The sequence below is a fragment of the Perna viridis genome, chromosome 11, assembly GCF_037379345.1.
Source record: "Perna viridis isolate PV_CMFRI_1.1 ecotype Kerala chromosome 11, ASM3737934v1, whole genome shotgun sequence".
NCBI lineage: Eukaryota > Metazoa > Mollusca > Bivalvia > Mytilida > Mytilidae > Perna > Perna viridis.
The window spans coordinates 15,313,342-15,328,692 of NC_142455.1; the positions used below are offsets into that span (position 1 = coordinate 15,313,342).

General features: G+C 33.8%; 1 pseudogene; it reads right to left on the reverse strand.

Annotated features, from left to right (window-relative positions):
- Positions 1-2,308: 2,308 nt before the first annotated feature.
- On the reverse strand, positions 2,309-3,195 carry LOC148603093 (uncharacterized; annotated as a pseudogene).
- Positions 3,196-15,351: the final 12,156 nt, after the last annotated feature.

Genomic DNA, 15,351 nt, shown 5'->3' on the forward strand with positions numbered 1-15,351 from the left:
CCACTTATTTTTAGAATTTTTACAATTATTCTTACTCTCCATCAATTCTTTCTTCACCATTCCTCGTGTTTTCACAGCATTCACTCGAGTTTCGTGCTCACACTCGATTCTTTTTGATAAATCACCGACGTTAACGTCTTGCGACGTTTCACGAACTGTCAACGATTTATCTTTATTCGAGTTCACGATTTTCAGTGAGCTAACCGGGTCATGTTGGTTTACAGAGTCGTTCTGTGTTTTCATTGAGTTGTCAAATGAGTACATACGCACGCCCTTATTAATAGTAAGTGCATCAGTGTGCATATCTCCGAACTCATTTTGTGACTTCCTAATTTCATTATTTTCACTGTTGGTATCGGTCGGAGTGTTAAGCCCACTAGAAGGTACTAGATCTGAATTATCAACGTAGGCTTTAATTTCAGATCCTCCTGAGCAATGTTCTTTTGTCTCCCTTTGTAGACAATGTGAGCAACTGTTAGGACATGACCGGCGGCTAAGACCATCGGCATTCCTATGAATTCTACCTGCCCTATGTATAATTGTAAAATCATAACTACCAAGCACTTTCATCCAACGGGCCAGCTGCCCTTCCGGTTCCTTAAAATTAATCAATCACCGTAGGGACCCGTGGTCGGTACAGACAGTGAATTTTCGACCGTATAAGTAATGGTGAAAATTTTTGATAGCCTTAACAATAGCCAATAGCTCTTTTCGAGTGACACAATAGTTTCTTTCACACTTGGAAAATGTCTTACTGAAATATGCTATTGGTTTCTCAACTTTATTTTGCAATTGAAAAAGGACTGCCCCCATCCCAAAGAAATTTGCATCACAATCTAGTATGAATTCCCCTTCATTTTCAGGGTAACCTAGCACTGGTGCGGCTATTAATAGTTCTTTCATAGTATTGAAAGCTTGTTGACATGCATCAGTCCAAGCAAACTTAGTGCCTATATCTATCAATTTGTGTAGGAGTTTTGCAATCGAAGCAAAGTCTTTAACGAAACGTCGATAATAAGAACAAAAACCTACAAAACTACGGGTTTCTTTTACGTTTCTCGGGACCGGCCAATCTCGGACCGTGTCGATTTTTGAGTTATCGGTACTAATACCGTCTTTCGTTACTTTGTGGCCTAAAAAGGTTACTTCAGTTTGTGTTAAAACACACTTATCAGGGTGAAGCTTTAAATTTGACTGTTTTGTGTCCCCTGTATTTATTTCGTGTTTAACGAGCTCCGTATAACCAATATCTGACGATGACTTAGAAAATACGTTCAATTTTTCGGTCTGTTCTTTATCTAGTTTTTCAGAGGCTTTCTTTAAAACATTTACTAAATGTTCTGGTAACTTTTTCTCAATCGTTTTTACACAACGCACGCGATTTTGTGAACTTTCATTAGGCACTATTTGCTCAACCTCTACAAGTTCAAAAATACCTGCTACTGTGTTCTTATATACTTTCAGTGGTTTGTCACCAAGGTTTGCGATACGCAAAGGAAAATCATTCGCCATGTGTTTCACTACGGCACGTGCAACCAGTAAACCAGATTTATCGACAAAGTCTTGTTTCATTTCAACATTTCCAACAGATCCGTATTTCAACGGACCAAAAGCTCTACATATTATTAGCATTTCTCTTGATGGCGGAATTTCAACATTTTCCGCTATTGACACGCGACAACACGATTCGTCGCCTTGTGTGGTAAAGATGGGAATAAACTCATTCCCGACTCTCAAACACCCTTTTGTAAAAAGTAAATCGACATTAAATTTTTTAAGAAAATCTGTACCTAAAATGGCAGCATCTTTAATTTTAGCCAGTAAAAACTCGTGTTTACATAACCGACCACCTAATCTTACTTCTAAGAGTACACTACCAATAAATTTTGAAACTTCTCCAGTCGCAGTTAAAAGATTTATTCAGACAGGCGTAACTTGGGGTCTCCTGTCGACCGGAATAGATTCAAAGATATCGAATCTCAAAATAGAAACACAAGCTCCGGAATCTACAACTGTAGGAACAGACAATCAATTAACATTTAACAGAACAAAACTTCCATTTTCCTTGCCCCTTGATACGTTCGAAATGATTGTGTTGGGCCTTAATACTGATGTCGAAAGTTGACCCGTGCCTTCGTCATTGGTCCTATTTCCGCCTGGTTTACATTTTGTCTGTGGTCATTCAAATGCCTACGAAAATTCCCAGAGTTTTGATTTCGCTTGAAATCTCTATTTTGGGCACCGCAATTCTGCTGAGAAGGTCTAATGTTTGCGTTCCGCTCCCCATGTTGGCTTCTTTTAATGTTACTCATTTCATTTTTTTAAGTCCCTCTTTCAACTCATGGAGGTCGTGATTTAACCCACTATCAATTTGACTTATATCACCCTGGGTCATTGTGTCTACAATGCTAACGGATCGGCCCTTTTGGCGATCAGCTAGTCTGAGTAGTTCGAGGCGTACCGCGATATTTTCAGCCTCATTTATGGTTTTAGGCCCTACTTCTCTTAAGCGGAGCCTAATTTTTGTCTCTGGGATAGCGTCTATAAAATAGTCTAACGCTAAAGTACCCCGTACTAAAGCGGATGTCCCAGGGTAGGCTCGACGTGTAAGTTTTTTATAGTCTGAGCCAATTCTGGTAGAGTTTCATTTCTAAATCTTACTCTAGATTGCAATTCAGCTCTGAATACTTCGGCTCTATTTACAGAACCAAATCTGTTTTTAAGGACGGATACTAAACTTCCATAATTGTGTCTCTCGCTCTCTGTCATTTCATTTAAAATAGCCCTTCCTCCTCCTGACAAACTACTTGCTAATAATAGCGCTTTTGATCTAGAATTCCACCCATTCAATTCTGCCAATAAATTGAATTGAGTTAAATACTCATCCAGATCATCACTACCGTCATAAATTTGTGGTTTTATTTTGCAATTAATTTCTACCATGCCATTTGAGTTATGATTTGTAACTGAGTGACTGTTATTGTCATTTGTTTCCTTAGAAACTAATGGCCCTACCCCACAATCATATCTTTTCCGAAATGGACGAGCAGGAGTGCTCATAGTCGAAGAATTCAGTTTATGTTGAAAATTTGCCAACATATCTTGCATTTTATCAGAAAAATCTGACATACATTTTTCCATTAGACCCTTCATTTCAGAAGTCGTTTCGTCAGCCATTCCCTCATCTATAGACATTCGATCATGTGTTTTGCTCACTGCTAAATCTACGCTACTTTGTAACGTTTCCTCTTTATTTTCCCTTTCATTTGATTTCGGACCGAAACAAATTTCGGAATCATCTATTTTATTTAAGTATGACAACCTTCGTTAATCAAATATTAAATGTTATAACAACAAACAGACTCCAAAAAACGAGCGAATCCCACCGCTGCCACCAAAAATGTAATGCCGCCCCTCGGGTGCTAGAGTCAAATCACCGGAGGAGGCTGCGTTACATCAAGATCGAGATAATATGGTTTCTCAATAGGGCATTAGGTCTAGCGAGTTACAAACTTCGCCAACCAAAATGCGCTAAAGGATAAAAGTGAGGGAACTATAGCAAGACAAGAGTTGAACGAAATATGAATATTTTATTAATCACAAATAATGTTGAGAAAATGACCGGAACAGCTCGGCTCTTTGGGTACTTGTACAGGTCTAACATTACTTCAAACTTCGACCGAACATCTGACGACCACTTTGTCAACTTTAGATATTGAACACTACAATCCATATATATATATATATATATATATAAATATATATATATATATATATATATATATATATATATATATATATATATATATATATATATATATATATATTAAACTATACAAACTACACATGGAAACTTACAGCTTTACCGGACTACTTAATATGACGATTTCTCTGACATGAGTCTACATGGACAATGACATACATCGCTATTTAAATAATTATATTTATACTGCGCTAGTTACGGATCATGAACACTATTACTATTCAGTATTTCAACATTATTTTGTACCTAGGATTTGCACCAAGGATTTGCTCCTGGGATTTGCACCCATAAATTTCACCTTGAATTTGCACCGAGGATTTGCTCCCGGAATTTGCACCGATAAATTGCTCCTTGAATTTACACCCGGAATTTGTCACCGGAGTTTTGCACCTAAAGAAATAGAAATAAAATAGTAAAATCTAGCCCCACAGCAAACATATATCAACCATCTAGGACTCTAGATTTCATAACACAACAACATTAATCAATTATAACTACTAACTTTTGCGCGTTCTGAAAGCACCTCAGACATTTTAAAAGTCGCCGCCTCGATAACTTCAGAACTTTTGGGGTGACGTAATCTAGACTCTTTGTTTCCGGCACTGTCCAGTACTTTTATAACAACCGCTCAGCCAATCAAGAGGCGCCTTATATTTCAACAATAGTTATTAACCAAATAGTGCATTTTATCTAAAAACATCACGGCTGGTAGTGACGGCTAATGAAAAAGTAAACAACACCGAAGTTGGACAAAATAAAATGTTTCCATGCTTTTTATTGAAAACAATGGACTGAAATTACTTTTTAACTCGATTACACACAACGGGAGTAACATAAAGTTTCCGTACAGTTTAAAATCAGTAGGTGGACTAGGTTTCCGTTTGCTAAACTTCTTTCACGAATTTCGTCGAATCTAAAACTATCGAGTAACAAGTCACTTCACTTAAACAATAAAGATTAGCGTTAGCCGTAGTTGTGAACAACAAACAACATTTAAATGTTAATAAACACAAAATACCTTTCTGTCAAATATGTCTACAAACTATGTAAAATCAACACAAAAGAGGGGGGTAGTCCGCATTACAATATTTGATTACATTGTGATTTTTCTGCGGATACCGAAGTGGACTCCAGAAGGTAAACAGAGCATGGGTTCACCACTGCCTTTGTTTTCTATGCACACGCTAAGTTAAGTTAATTGTAAGGCAACAAATGTTTTCATGAACATGAAGGAAACATTATGCTTTAGAAATGACCGAGAGAGACCGCTGCAAACTTGTTTTTTATTACTTTGTTTTTGTAAATTTTCTGTTTTTCTTGTGTTTGTTTCCATATTATTTATTGTATGTATGTAAGAAATAAATATTTCATATGAGAAGGATATTATTATGGACAACAGCGACGGACGACAGAACTAAAGTGGTGAGTACAGATCGCATTGACCTGTCATAAACCTAAGGCAAACTTGAAATAACGATAACGATAATATACGAAATAAACTTTCCATTTACTCCAATTTAAATTGATAATTTTATATTGACCGTAGTATTATTTTTAATATATATGATGTAATTTTTCTGTGTGTATACAGTTCTAGTGTGTAACTGATTTTAATGCATAAAATGAAACGAAATATGTTTTAAATTGATAATGTTTCAATAACCACAATAAGACTAATCGATCAATCTACATGCATTACTTTTAATTCAAATATTACATATGAATCAGGAATTACACCAGGATCTCATTCTTCATATCACAGAAGGATATAAAACTACTTCATTCAAAAGACTGTGACGTTACGCACGCTATTGCGGCACATTCGGCAACATCAGAATTCGACGTTTGTCGACAATTTTGTAGAGCTCTCTATTCATCAGAAAATCGGGCTTTCATCAACACCCATTAGATAACCGCTCATTGATTTTCATTTCATTTGCTCATTTGCGTTTTCCAAATTACAAAAAAAAATGTTTATGACTCCCTTTTCTGCATTAATTTATATCTATTAACATTCTGCTTTTCTATACCGTTTTAAAGTTCTGTCAACTCTTTTTTGCGTTTCAGTCATTCCACTCCAATCAAATACCTATAAAATACCAGAATTATTCTATTCCTTTTTTTTTTTTTTTTTTTGGTTTATTCTTTAGTTTGTTAATAACACGCAATACAGATACTTTTAGTCCTTTTATATCCCTTTGATTTTGATTTTTTTTTTTTTTTTTTTTTTTTTTTTATGTCTCTTTCAGTTGCATGTTCTATGGTTCTTTGCTTGTAATTGCAGAGACGATTGTAAGTGTCTGGTTCTTGTTATCTAAAGCGGAAATTATTTCCGCTTTATTTCCCCTTTTTCCGATCGACGGAAAACGTTCCCAACGTTCAAAAAGTTCGATAATCGCTAGACATTTCTTTTTTCGAATTTGGTTCGAATCGGTTTTAAACGGTTTAAACCATTAAAAAAATGAAATATGTTTATTCCTAAGTGTATGTACAATTACAAAGTATCATTACTTCATTGAAGAAATTGTCAATTGATTGTAGAATTGCGTTGGAGCATGAAATTTTCTCAACGAACCCGGAAAATATTGACATCTGACATTTCGCTAGACATTTTCAAAAAGACGTACCTTTTTTGTTTGTACTGAAAATTTTATCAAACGTAGAATTTAGGAAATATAAATAGGAAAAGAATATTGTGTAAATAAGTTCATACATTAATAATAAAATTTGATTGCTGAACACTTTTAGAAATCTGACCATTCACCAACACTTTCATTTTTGCATTGAATATTTTTTTGCCTATAATTAACGCAATTTCGATAATTATCTAAAAAAAGAGAACATATGAAATTATTCTTCCATGCAAAATTTGGCGAATTTCGTACCCTCTGCAATAGCGCAAGCACTATTTTAGCTTTTTTGAAGCTACACTGTGTTACACCTGATATACGGAATTTTGACGTTTTTACGGGTTTTTGGAAAGTTTATTGATTATAAAAATTTAGAAGAACCATTTGTGACAAATATTCAGAACTTATTATTCGTCATGATTCCAACAGTATACAGCTTTCACATAATCACAGTTTTGATTGTTTACAATAGTCATTTATAGTTTAGATAGCGGTGTTTTGTTTTGTTTGTTTTTTCAACACAACCGCAATAGCGTGCATAATGTCTGTACCAATTTGGATGGAAAATAGGTACTTTTAACCATTTACAGATTTAAAATGTAAAAAAAATATCCAAACACAAATGGTTCTATTGGCTGTATCAAGACATCTGTTTGAACTCCCAGTTATTGACAGCTGTCCTAAAAAAGGAAATATACCTGTAGATATATATAAAAGAGTAATAAAGGGAACCAAGGTTATAGCGGTAATCAAAAGAATGTAATCCAGGGACAAAGACCAGACATGGAAAACAGACATACACAACAAAGACCATAAAGTAACTAAAATCATACATACAAAGTAACAAAAGTAAATGAGCAACTCGGACTCCACTAAAAATTTGGAGCATGGACCAGATGTACCGGTAGGGTAAGCGTGCTCTGCTTTTCTAGAAACAGTTTGCTCTGTGATTTTTTTATTATATATTTCATAATTGTAAGGCTCAATGTAAAGACGTTATCTGTAAAAAAAAGAAGTTTTACATGAAAGAAAGTCCTGCAACCAGTTAATTTCAAACTATAAAAGGTTTTTCCCACAAAGCCATAAAATTTTTAAGTTGAATTTCTTTATCATTGCAATAATCAACGGTTTCGCCGTGTATACATAATTACATATCTATATCTACGTTTATCAAAAAGACTAGTGTACTGGTTTGAATATTTCTCATACGCCTTTTTCCTAGGAAAATAGATATTGCTTTTTATACCGGTTCTCTTTGTCATCTAAATTGTTGTTACCCTTGATTTGCATTAAAGTTTATGGTAAAACTTCAACACAAATGGATATTTTCATCACATTATTCTTTTTATGCCAAGCTTTATTGGTCGATTGTCCCTGAGCTTATCAGGTTATTTTGTGTAATCTAGTTTGGTAATATGAGGTCATTCGCGTCGATTTGTCTGTATTTTGCGAATCAAATAATGACAGGCAATTTCGACCATAACGAATCACTTCTTAATACTTAAACTGGAATCCATTTGAAAGTAGAGATTATGGTATATAAGTGCGATCTGGTGCTAATCATGCTATTTGGTATAACGTATCTAGAAAAATAAACAAACATTCCTCCATCACCTGTCTAAACAAGTGTTCGTGTCAGTTTATGTATTTGTATCCTTGATTCTAAACCTACCTGTTCAAGCTTGAATATCCAGTCTGCTGGTATGTCCGATTCTATCTCCATGTCATCAATTGTAGGTACAACAGTGATTGGACTGTACCTTAGAAACACATTGGTATTTGCGGTTGTTCCTTGTCCTACCTCGATGGTAGTGTCGTTCCACATAACCCAGAAATCCATGAAGGAGTCACAATGGACATGGGACATGTCATGACTAAATTCTAACAAATTACTTGGTGTGTAATAATATAACTCTGACTTCTTTCCATTGTCAAACCCTATGTATACGTAATATTTATTAGTTCCTTCACTTTTAAAAAAAATTACCATTCCGTTACATGGTTTAATTTGGAAAGACAGGTAACGTCCTTGCAATGATGTACTTAAAGAAGGTATTCGTTGTCTGCTACTAACTTGACTTGTTATATTTACAGTTTCTACAATAGAAAAAAAGACTTAAATTATCGACATACTTAAGCAAAACATAATACATTTTGATATTCATCCTGTAAATTGTATTGTCACATGGTTTTCCACTTCGTTTGTACATAAGAAGAAATCCAATTAAATCATCAGATATTGTCTGTATTAAGTTATATTATGAGTTTACGAACTATTTGTTTACTGACTAACTGAATGCATTTCAACATCAGGAAACACACCTTTCTGAAGAGGAAAGTATTTTTTAAGTTTATTTTTAAATGTTATTAATATAGTCACTAGACTTACATAATGATGATAACGGATGATATCCAAATGCGGGATGACTTCTTAGAGAGTAGTGTCGGACATAATTCTTGATTGGAAGTCCAGTGCCTAGGGCAATCTGCAAACTTCTCCCCATTGAAAGTCTCAATTTAGAATGCAAAATATCCTTAAGCGGGATGAATTGTTAAAACATTTGCAGATAAAATAAACTTTCAATTTAAGTTGGCTAATATTCTTAACGAATAATTTGAATTTTGTCTGGAACCTTTACTTTTTGCATGCGTGTAAATTCCAAATGAAGTTCTTATGCTAACAAACTACTACAAACATTAATTTAAAAAGATAATAAAATTGAATGAATACCTTTTACTTTTCTGCCACATTTTATAACGACCGTACTAGTGGTGGAATTTTCAAATGCCACATCAAATGCAGCATCCAACATACACTCACTATTTTTGGAATTATAGATGCCATACGAACAATTAGCACGAGTACTGCAAAGCGTGGAACATCCCAACAACGACTTTGTAACTACTGTTCCCAGAGTTGACTCTGATACTGCTAAGGTTTTTTGTTCCTTTATAGAGAACCTGTTTTCCTTCGAACTTTCTACAGTACGGCTGAAAAGGGCCAAAAAACAAACGAACAAATTCCAAGTGAGATTCATGATGTGGTCCTTGGTAGAAATATTCAAGTGGTTCTACTGAAGTATGTGTTTAAACCGAACATAACTTTACACTGAACACTAAATGCGAAAATAACTTAAATTTAAAAAAGCAAATGTGATTAAAACAGATAATACTTTGTTTGATAAGAATCATTTCTATGGTCATTTCTGACAAAAGTGATTAATAATTCAACAATCTTCTATGGAAACGCAAGTCTCCTGGTGGTAACTTTGTTGCCGATTGGACAAATGCTGATAACTTTGTGACGTTCGAAAAACTGTATCAAAATTTGAAATCACGTCTCAAGTGTATTTTTATAATGAGATGCAGGAAGTTATAAATAAAAGAACAAATTGAATTTTGAAACACCTATTATTTCCTTGATGGATTTGAATTGATCTTTTTATCAAATTAAATCTTAGTTTTCAATCTATTTTTATCGACTTATACCAAATATGTTATTTTTTTGTACTTTTAACTAAACGAACATTTAAGTTGATAAATATTTTGATTATTATTTTTTTTAAATCATGTTGATCATGTTTTGATAAATCTACAATTACATTATATGGGACAAATCAGAGGTAATATATAACTACTTCAGGGTTGATGGGCTACAGATTTCTGTTTAAAAAAATTGTGGTGTTTATCGTATTCGTTACGTTTGTTTTATTCCTTGTTTTGCACTTACAGAATTTCATGTAGTTCATCTTTTGGTCTTGCCGAATAACAACGAAAAGTTTGGTTTTTTTTAGGTAACTTTTCATGTCTTAACAAAATACTGTTAACATTGCCTTGTACTTAATGTTGATCTCACATAACTCACGACACCACAATGGGCTATGGTAAAATAGAGTATTAGTTATAATTATCACATGGAAACACATGATTTATTCGTGAACTGTTGTATTTAAAAAAAAAAAAAAACATTTTCCATAAACAAGGCATGAAAAAGGTGTGAAATGTTTGTTTGTAAATCGTTTTTTTTTCTACTTCTTTCGGGGGTGGATGAGGAGCATGTTTTTTTCCCATTTTGTGTGTGTTGTTTTGTTTTTGTTATGTTTTTGTTCGTTTTATTTTGTGTTTAACCTTTGTATTTGAATTTTTTGTTGGTAGTTTATATGGGTCGCTGGCATCCATGTTGAATTGCCAATCGTATACTGGTCTTCTTTGTTGTAAGCGCCGTTTGTGAATTTAATTCGCTGAATACAGCAGAGCAAAACTATATTTATTTTGTCTTATTATTATGGACAAATCGATAAATAACTAGAGCTTTACATACTTGTCAGCTTTAAATTATTTATTAGTATACTTATTGTATTGGTCTTTAGCGTATTTGCCCTATGAATCAAAAAGAATATAAATTGATGATTTTTGAAACGAAACTGCTGTCAATAGGCGCGACAATAAACGGCTGAATATTTCATATTTAGAGCCAAGTATCATTTCCCCGGTGTATTTGAAATTATTTTTTATCAAATTAAATCTTTGTTTCAATTTTATTATTTATATCAACAAATAACATTAACGTCAATTTTTAATATAGTTGAGCCCTTTACGTTTTTATGTTTATTTATTTTTTCTTGCATTATTATTAAAGTAATAATTATCATTATTGTATAGCAATATAATTTCCCCCAAAAAAGCAATGCAACGTCACGTGCGATAAATTTCTATATTGCGTTAGTGCAAATATAGTTAAAATGTTTGACGTTATGGGTGACAAAAGATAATTTTAAACGAGACAACATTATATTGCCAAACAATAAAAGGGTTATTGAATGAATACTGGAATTATTATTCCTCGTAGAATGTATATTGCACTCGTTACAATGTCACTCAGTATCCATGCAAAAAATATTATAAATGATCCTGGTTCATATTTCACCTGTAGATCCTTTACTTGTCCCAGTGAACGAAATATTCATGAGGAACTAGAATAAAATGGCCACAATTTCAACAAATCAAGGCTACATAAGAAGAATTTGTTTATGTTGGGACACTCCAAACACCACAACTCAGGCGGGATATAAATGTTTGTTTGTTTGTTTGTTGGGGTTTAACGTCCGAGCAGCAATATTTCAGCTATATTCAGACGATGAACATGAAATTGATGATAAAATGAACATGAAATGATGATGAAATGAAAAAGGGATAGGACAGAAGGACAATGGGGTCGACAAATTTTGATTGCCACTGGAAATAGGGAGAGGTGGGTAAGGTCGGGCAATTTAGCCTCCTGTGGCGGAGCCTATGGTTCCTTCTCCGGGAGAATACCACAGTAGGGTTCTTTAATGTGCGAGGAACGTGGCATCTTTCCCAACACGGTGCACCACTATGGTTTGCGGTCAGGTTTTTCGTATTATAGCCTGACAACCCCAGCATGTAACACGCCAGGGGTACCCCATTCAACCACATGGGGCACACATCCCAGTTGCTCTGTGGGCAGAGCACCCTAGCCCCCGGCTAGGGTTCTGAGCACTATTTAGTCGCCTTTTACGACAAGCTTAACGCTGCTGCAGGCCTATTCTTTTAACACCCGGACCTGCACGGGGTCGGGATATAAATAAAAAAGAACCTATAGCATTTACTAATGTCTAAAGATTTAATTTTTACCGTATTAAAACAGTAGTATTTGAAATATTAAATATCTTTTTATTTCAGTCCTCCCTAACTTAACAATATATACGACAGTACACATCAGTTTAAGTTCTTTTTTTTTTGGAGGGAGTGGGGGTAACTACTATGACTCGCCTTATTTGAATACAAATAATTTTATAATGAATAAGCAATAATATTATATAGGCTGATCGGAGATAATGCAAAATCTAAATGCAAAGATCACATCAACCTCTGCAGGGCAGCCGGGTAATAGTGTGGGATTCTAGCGTTAGTTTTTCTGTCTGTCTGTTTGTTTGTTTGTTTGTTTGTTTTGGTTTTGGTTTGTTTTTGTTTTTGTTTTGTTTTGTTTGTTTTGTTTTGTTTTTTTTTTGTTTGCTTTTTTTTAGTTTTTTTGTTTGTTTGTTTGTTTTGTTTTTTTTTGGGGGGGTCATTTTATCTATTTACAGAAATGCGTGTATTTCATTTTTTGGTATGGAAGAACAGCAAACAAAAAGTAATTGTGATTTACTTTCATACATCTTACATATGTCATTACAAAATATTGTTCAGTTGCCTTGTTCTTGACATCGATCTCACAGAATATTCTGACAGCCAACATGACTATAGTATAAAATAGGAGATGTGGTATGACTGCCAATGAAATAGTCATCTACAAAATGGATCGCCTGTATCTATCCTCATAAGTAAAATCCCGGTCCGCATCCAGTAATGCGAAGAAACTAAGGATCTTATAGTTTTCTTTAACAAAAACAAAATGTTTTTCCACCTCTAATTTTTTATAAGTTTATGAACAAAAATAAGTTCATGGTAATGTCAAACTCTAAAAGGCATAATTATTCTTTATAAAAATACCAATAATCAACTTTGCCCACTCTCAGGTTACATTTGCATTATAATATAATTCAACCTCTGCTTTTAATTAATTAGTCACAGTAAGTCTATCACGGTTTGTACTTTTTACATTTGTAATTGTTTTTGTTTTTTGTTAGGTTTTGTTTTTAAGTTTGTGTTTTCTTTTTCCTTTGTTTTGTTTTTAACTTATATTGTTTTTGTTTTGGTTTGTTTGTTTTGCTTGTTTTGTATAGTATATAACATATCAAAATAATTCTACTTATGCCACTCTACAAGTTGACGTACTCCCAAATATAGTGGGGAAACGCTCTCGAACCCACGTGGGGTCTGGGAGTAGGCCAGAGTGTCAACACGGCAGCCCAGCCGCTAGTAGGACATACTCTGAGTTTTTCGGTCAGGTATCCCGAAAGCTGGGCTCCGCTACCTTCTACCACTAACTGGCATTACTAACAGAATTCCCGTAAAGGGCGGTCGTGCGAGATCCGTAAGGATAGTCAAGACCGTAAAAGCCCCTATCATCATCTACTTATGCATGCTACTCACTTTACATCAGAAATTAATGTTACCATCTCTTATGTGTGTATAAAACAAACTTATAATTTCACCTTAAATTTGCGAAGTTTTGATGACAAGCATAAATAGAATGTTAAGTTCTTCTCTTATGTAATCGAAGAAATTAAAATAAACTGAATATAAAAGGTAACCTATTGTACTAAAACAATCACAGACAGTTGTACAAATAATCTGATACAGGACAAAAATCAATACACATTTTATTTTAATGTCAAGTACTAACTTAATGACAAATTGAAAAAGTAACAAAGATGCAGTCAACAACATTTTGACATATAAATTGGATGTTTTTGTTTGTTTGTTTTTGTTGTTATTCTTTTTATTTTATTTTTGATTTTTGTTTTATTTTGTTTGATTTTGTTTTATTTTTATAATTTTTAACTGTTTTGATACATCAGTTTATCACCATTTTTTAAGTCGCTTTCTTGGATGATTTTTTTTTTTTTTTTTTTTTTTTTTTTTTTTTTTTTTTTAAAATGAATAATGTCAACATGCCGTTCTTAGCTATATGTTTCTTTACACTCCTATTATGAGGCCAGTCTAAGCGTCGACATATTAAACACATACCTGACTGTATTATATAAACTTTTTTGACTCGTCTCGTCGTAACGCTGAAACATTGGTTGCTTTATTTACATTTTGCCTTCCTGAGTGTAGAAACCCAAATATAAAGCAGAGTAGAAATTGCTACTTATTCGGCATTCGTTTGTAATAAAGGTAATGCATCCCCGAATATGAAAGGCATCTAAAGGGCTTTGTTATCAGTGTCTCGTTTTCTTTTTTATTATTCCTTAAAGAAAAGCTTATGCACCAAGTGAATCAATATCACTTTAAAAATCATTAACTAATTTTTAGCTATTGCCATCACTTGGCGTCCGTCGTCGTCCGTCGTCGTCGTTAACATTTTTTTCAAAAGTCTTCTCCTGTGAAACTACTGAACCAATTGGAACCAAACTCGATATGAATGTTTCTTGAGGTATCCTGCATAGAACTGGCGTGGGGATTTTTGATCCATCGAAAAACATGGCAGCCGTTACTAAAAATAGAACATTGGGGTCAGACAGTAGTTTTTTGCATATGTCTCCAAAACCGTTAGGTTTAGCCAAGTTCTTTCAATAGCTGAAATGATCCTTATTTTTTTTACTATAAAAGTCTTCAGGCATAAAAGTTGTCAGATGCTTTCTTATGATAGTTATTGCTGTTGACAGGGGAAAATGACAGTTTTTTTTCTAGTTTTCAACCAATGTCTTGAAAACTGTGATATATTTAAACTTTCATTTGCTTAAATGATCCTTATGATAAGTCCTGCCAAAGTTTTCTTGAGTCAAAATTGTTGGACAACTTCTTGTTTAATTTATTGTCCTTGAAAGGCAAAATTCAACCATTCAGCGATTCAGGCTCTTGGGAGCCTCTTGTTTTTAATGTTATGTACAAAACTTTGATAGAAAATTATAACAGCACTCGCAGGTTCTAGTGTTCCTTGCCCATTTTTGTTAAGGAATTTTAGTCTAAATCCACATTCTTTCAAACAAAATTCGAAGGAATTTTATCAACTGCACTTAATAGATTTTTTCATAAAGGATACGATTTTTAAATTGTATTTGTATATTCTTTCAACTTTGTTTTGCATCAGAGATATTCAACCCCTAATTGCATTCCTACGTATAAACCAATTCATTTTTTTAGTAATGCACTACATCAAATCATGCCTATTAAGTACTTGACGTTACTACTCCATCTTAAATCTTGAAATTAAACCTATCAATGGTTCCATTCAGTAACAGCATGCAATTGACATAGATTTCCCCAAAGCCAGTCAACATGAATTGTTGTTCTTGATTATTTTTAATGCTTGTAGTTTTTATGGTATTA